The sequence below is a fragment of the Belonocnema kinseyi genome, chromosome 6, assembly GCF_010883055.1.
Source record: "Belonocnema kinseyi isolate 2016_QV_RU_SX_M_011 chromosome 6, B_treatae_v1, whole genome shotgun sequence".
Classification (NCBI taxonomy): Eukaryota; Metazoa; Arthropoda; class Insecta; order Hymenoptera; family Cynipidae; genus Belonocnema; species Belonocnema kinseyi.
Window position 1 is genome coordinate 104,106,210 of NC_046662.1, and position 6,577 is coordinate 104,112,786.

Sequence of the window (6,577 nt, forward strand, 5' to 3'; positions counted from 1 at the left end):
AGAGGCGCGCGAAGTATTCAGATCATGAGAATCGCCAGCCCAGCATCGAAATCTGAAAATATTAAAATCCCAATCTCTTCATTTTATTTCAAAGCAGATAGAACCGCCGAAGTGTTCCGATCGGCAATCGTGCACCTTCGAGTATTCAAAATCAGAAGAGGAGAAATGGGTTGCGCGCGCAACCCAAGCATTTATATCGTCTCCTACCATATTCACACGGACATAGACGTGTCATAGTATTCGACCACGTCTCGTTTTAGATCTGGGATCACTGGAGCAGTGTTGCGGAACGAACGTATCATTTACTTAAATAGCACGAGAATTCTGGATCAATCTGAAAAATCTCTATCCCTTCCACACACTACTCCTTTCCCCTGCCGAGTGAGTCACGCCTACCCCGAAAGGGAAATGGCTTAATGGTGTAATAATAGTATCTAATAGCGATCTCATAGCGTTGAGTTATTACTTTGAATATACATTGGTATTTAAAATTCACTGCAAGTTTTAACAGTGTTACGCAGTTTAATACATATTTACGCCATTTATTTAGTTTAATAATAAATTTCATTGTAAGACAAAATGGCGAATTAGTTTATTTTAGAAACTCTTACAACCAAAAACTTTTAAGCTCAATAATTAGAAAATTACTTTTTAGTTACGATTTAATTAATTAACAGAAAGAAAAAAGTCTAAAGCCTCACATTATGATAAGTAATAGATATCTTAAAAACTAATTGAAACATCGATTTCAACATTTTCCGTGAGTAGGTGGGTGATACGCGCGCGCCATATTAGAGCCGAGCGCAAAGTAATTGTGGGGTGTAGACGCTCGTGAAAACGTCGACGTACGGCAGAAATTGATGAAAGTGAAAAGTACAATTACCTTAGTCAGAAGTTATGCACGGAGATCGGTCTCCTTATTAATACTCCGTGCTTATTTCCATCATCATGTTTCTAGAGTTCGAAAGGCGGTAACTTACGTCAGGAACGCTGGTAACATAGCGGTAAGTTCTCGGGCGATTTTTTTTCTCGACAATTTACGAGCATTTAAGTATTTCACCGAAATAAACCTAAAGTTTTGAGCTCAAATGTTTTTGAATGTACCCTGCCGATAGAAATCTCAGAATATTCTCAGGCAAAATAGCCTGGCCGGTTTGAGACTATCTGCAAAAACGATTTGAATGATTTAGTCTCAGAGATAGAGAGATTGAGGTCCTTTTCAAGGTCGTTTTAGAGGTCCTTTTAAGAGTGATGCGTCAGTCATATAATGGTCGTTTTTTATTCTTCACGGACCGGGCGGACAGAGTTATTTACAGTAGTTGGCCGTCGCTAACCCGACTCTCCCTTTTTAAATTTTTCTTCAAATTATTAACACTTTTTTTTAATTGATGAATTTTTTCATTATACTCATTTATAATCATAACTTATAGACTAATATATCATTTTCTAGTTGAATTAAAAAATGTTGTCTTTTTTGGGCGTATCTCATTCCACTTACGACAACGTTTTATTAATTCCAATTTTAAACATATAAAAAAAAAGTTTGATATCTTACATCATCGAAATCCGTAGATTCCAAATTATTATGTTTCAGGCCGTCAACTATGAAATTAAAAAAATCTATTTCTAAATTTTAATCTGAAAACTTAACAAAGGACCCTTGAGTGTCGGCTACTCTATTGAGATAGCCTATCTGCTTGTTATTTATGATCGTATTTTTATTTCAATTTCGGAAAGGACATTTCACCCGAATAGCACGGAACGTTACCTGAGCCCGTAAAATGTCCGCCGCCTGGGAACGTCCCAGGAACGCTCTACTGGGACCTGAAGGGAACCTTCCATTATTGTTATTTTTAATAACAATTATCTCGTAAATCGTAAGAGATACGTGAAAATAGATGGCATTCTTGAGTTTTGAGTACAGTATATACTACATTGTAATATGGTATCTATATCATAAACTGACATTCATTTTGACCTATCACTGCCGGTTCATCGGATATTCATTGATATAAATAACAATAACGATAATTTATTCTTTGAACGTTCCAGTGGAATGTTCCTTTAAAAATAAAACAGGAAAATCAACTTTTAAATTGTTGAAATTTGGATTCTACGTTAAAATTTGCATTAGAAACTCACGGAGTAATCGCAATACTTTTTCTTGCAGTGTTAAAAACATTAAAAAATAAAATACCTGTCATTTACATGGGCCGAATGCGACTTCAAATGCATCTTCTTTTAGTAGCAGTTAATAAGCGTTTCGTCAGTAACTTAAAGAATTTTGTCTGGATGCTAGCGCCACGCAGTGGAAACCTCAGACAACAACGCTGCGATGCAAGTGAGAGAATTTTATTTTTAAACTTCGCGCGCAACATACTACTTGAGCTAAGGTACTATATTAGATGGGCATATGCAAGCTGCCATTTAAGTTCCCCGCCAAATTCAAAATCGCTGAATTGATTTAAAATTATATGAATACACGTACATGATATGGATAATTTATTTTTTAATTATACTGAAGCATTGTTATCAAAACATAAATTATAAATAAAATTACATGTGATATAATATATAAAATATTTAAATTCGACTATGTGATTTTTAACCCACACATTTACCAGAAAGTAACTCTTGCAAAAATTATGATTGCAAATTAAATTTTACTCAGTTTATAAATAGACGTGCGCTAAAATTAAAATCATATGATTTTCTAAATAAATAGTAACATATAATAAAATAATAATAGACTATAGGTCAAACATTAATACAATACTTTTTCAAGAGTTTATTATGATAGCTATTTATATTTCACATTATGCATCCTTTTTATTTGCGTGGGTTAATGTGTGCAATTCTGTAGAAAAACGGGTTCCTAACCTTACCTTCTCCTGGATCTCATTTCGCTTTAATATATCAAAAAAATGCTCATAGGCAATTTAATTACTCGTAAACATAATCTTCAGACCTCCTATATTTGAATTAGATTGTAATAGTCATAAATATTAGTAATAACTTCGCATAATTTTAAATTTAAATACAGTTTCCATTTGTCGCGTCTACAATTTATGATCCACATTGACAGTCTTTCTCTTCGCCCTAGTGGAAAACGGTAAAGTTTAAATCCATCATCGCTTCTATTTTTACAAAACGGAGTACCTGCAGCAGACCATTTTTCTTATATTCTACACTTAATTTTAATTAAATTATACGACACGCTTATCGCATTGTTTCCCGCGAACTGTCCAGGAACCAGAATGGCGGTTGCATATTCCTGTCTAATATAGTATCCTACTTGAGCCATCATGGATGCGCGAATGGTTCGAATTTCAACAGTTCAAAAGTTGATCTTGCTGTTTTTTTTAGTTTTTTAAAAAGGAACTGAACAGGGACCCAATGGGGTCTTTACGGGTACTTTGTAGAGGCTCCATTCGGTTCCTTCGGTCCGCCAGGGAGTGGACATGGTACACGCTTAGGGAACGTTCCCGGAATGTTCCGTGCTACTAGGGTAAAGCCTTTAAGTATGTAAACGAGCTTCCTGGACCTTTAAATATATCTACCTGAGCGCCTGTGGAGAATTTCTCAGAGCTTGTCAGAGCCTTGAGAATCTTTAACGTATACTCTGAGATTTCTGTCGGTAAGGTTATAACAGTTTCCTAGTAGCACGGAACATTCCGGAAGCGTTCCTGGAACGTTCCGCGGGAACCTTCAGAACGTTCCAGTGGAACGTACCAGGAACGTTTCCTGAGCTTATAAGATGTCCACCACTTGGGAAAGTTCCAGGAACATTCAACTGGAACGTTCATAGAATAAATTATCGTTATTGTTTTTACTATCAATGAATATCCGATAAACCGTAAGTGATATGTCAAAATTAATGTCAGTTTATGATATAGATATCATATTACAATGTAGTATAGACAATACTCAAGACTAAAACATGAGATCTACTTTCACGTTCCAGTAAAGTTCCAGGCACGTTCCGTGCTATTAGGGTTAAATCACAGGAGTGAGATTTATATAATACTCACTCTTCGACGTTAACTTTTTATCTTAAGCTGAGTATCATAGGTACTTAGTTTTGCTAATACGAAAAATTATAATTGTTAAGATATGTAACATTTTACTTAAAACTTGTTCGAAACTAAAGTTTGATTATTTTTAAATGAATTTGTGTAATCGATAAATAAAATTCTATTCTAAAAAATATTAAGTATCTTCTTGTATATAAAACTAAAAAATAATTTTAATTCCTGAAGTTTATTGTTAGTTAGGTTTAGGTGCATGGAGTATGAACGTTATTTACCTTAAAAATCGAAAAAAATAGTAAAAAATGAAAGTTTTCGTAAATTCTCGATAAATTCTCAGTAACATGCTGTAACGTTCTCCGTTACCTTCTCCAAATCATTGTTACCGAGAATTTTGTAATTCTACATGTTCCCACTAATGTTACACATGTTTTCAAATTCAGTAATTCCACTATAAATTACGTCACGAAAAATGTCACAGAAGAAGACATTTTTCGTTCGAAAGCCAATCTCAATGCTTCAAATAATAATTTTGTCTACGTTGGCATCACTGCAACAGTGCTCATCTCCAGCGTGTTTTCCACATGTATATTACTACGTTTATTACGTCCTTAGTTTTCTACAGAAGTATTTCACGTTTGATCACGTGACTATATGAGCGGGATTTTTGAATTCGTTATTCTTAAAGTACCCAATTGCCTTATAGAAATAACTAATAGCGTATTCGTTTATCCTGCACTGGTGTAGAGCAAGAGCACTCCGATCGCTCCGTCTTACTTCTTGTTACTCCTTCCTTCTCACTCCGACCTGCGTCAGTGCTGATCGGAGTGCACCAGTGCAGGATAACCGAATACGTTATAATATTGAGCAATTAAGCTGCCCGATTGAAGAAGGGCACATAAACTTATTTCGCTGGGAATGGGAAGGCCCCTGGAAGCTTTCTTAGACATTTTCGAATTTTAATTTTTGAAGAGCATATATGGATGCAGAATTTCATTGCGCATCTTTTTCCCCACGTAAAAAGTTTTAGCTGTTTTAGTTTTCTAAGTAAAGCCAAAAAACTGGCTTTTTTTGTAAAAATTCATTTTGATTCGTTTTTCACTTCAACTCATGCTCAGACAGTCAGTTTTAAGGATGTAGTAGGAATGTAGGAAATGTAAGGATGTAGGGAATGTAGTTTGAAATGTCCTTCGACTGAGAAAGTTGTTGACAATAGTCAAAGAAGTTTTCTGGAAAATGTTAGCCTAATCGAATTGGTATTTAAGAAATTATTAACGTCTCAAGTCGATAGCGGCTAGTCAACTCACATGCGAGCTGTAGCGACAATCTCAGATCCGATTTATAATACAATTCACAGGCGCAAAAATAAAAACTAATGAAGTAATCAGGTAGTATCAAAGTATTATGCATAAATAAATAATACACAGTGGCGTAATAATAAATAAATGAATAAAATAATCCATGGTTATGAATCGGCGCAAAAACTCGGTCGGCTTACGCGAAAATAATGCCAAATTCTGCTGGGAAGTTGTCACACGAATTCGTTTTTGGTCCACTGTGAGCAAACGCGGCACCCATCGCGCGCAGAGCTTCTTCATGCCCAAAACTGAATGCACGATATTGCCCACACGTTCCAATGATAGGCCTACAACATTAGCTACCTCTCTCAATTTCACTTTGGGATCATTCAACATCATTCAAAATCTTTCAAAGAATAAAATGATTGTCCCGTAAGTTAGAATCGAAAAATTACTAGGCAGTCTGATAAGTCCCTGAAAAATGTAACACGGAGACGTTTTTTTGGCCGAAGTCGGTTTTATTTTTCAAGATACTCTCCTTTTAGGTCGATACAGCGAGTCCAACGATTTTCTAACTTTTTGATACCGTCCGAAAAGTACTCGATCGGAAGGTCTCCAAAATACGCCTCAGTTTCAGCTATGAGCTCCTCATTTGAGTAAAAACGCTTACCGGCGAGCCATCTCTTCAGGTTAGGGAACAAGTAATAGTCGCTGGGGGCCAGGTCTGGTGAATACGGTGGCTGAGGAAGTAATTCGAAGCCGATTTCATGCAATTTTGCTTGTGCAACTAAGCATGAATGAACAGGCGCATTGTCGTGATGATAAAGCGGTTTTTTCTTCTTCAAATGCGGTCGCTTTTCGGCGTTTTCGATTTTCAATTGGTCCAATAATGATGAATAGTATGCTCCGGTTATGGTTTTACCTTTTTCAAGATAGTCCACGAATATTATGCTATGTGCATCCCAAAATACGGAGGCCATAACCTTTCCGACCCATTGTTGCGTTTTTGGACGCTTTGGAGCACTTTGGCCCGGTGGAACCGACTGTTTTGCCTGTTGCGTTGACTCAGGAGTGTAGTAGAGGATCCAGTTTTTATCCGACTCATGAGTGTAGTAGTGCAACCAGGTTTCATCCATGGTTATGAATCGACGCAAAAACTCTGTCGGCTTACGCGAAAATAATGCCAAATTCTGCTGGGAAGTTGTCACACGAATTCGTTTTTGGTCCACTGTGAGCAAACGCGGCACCCAT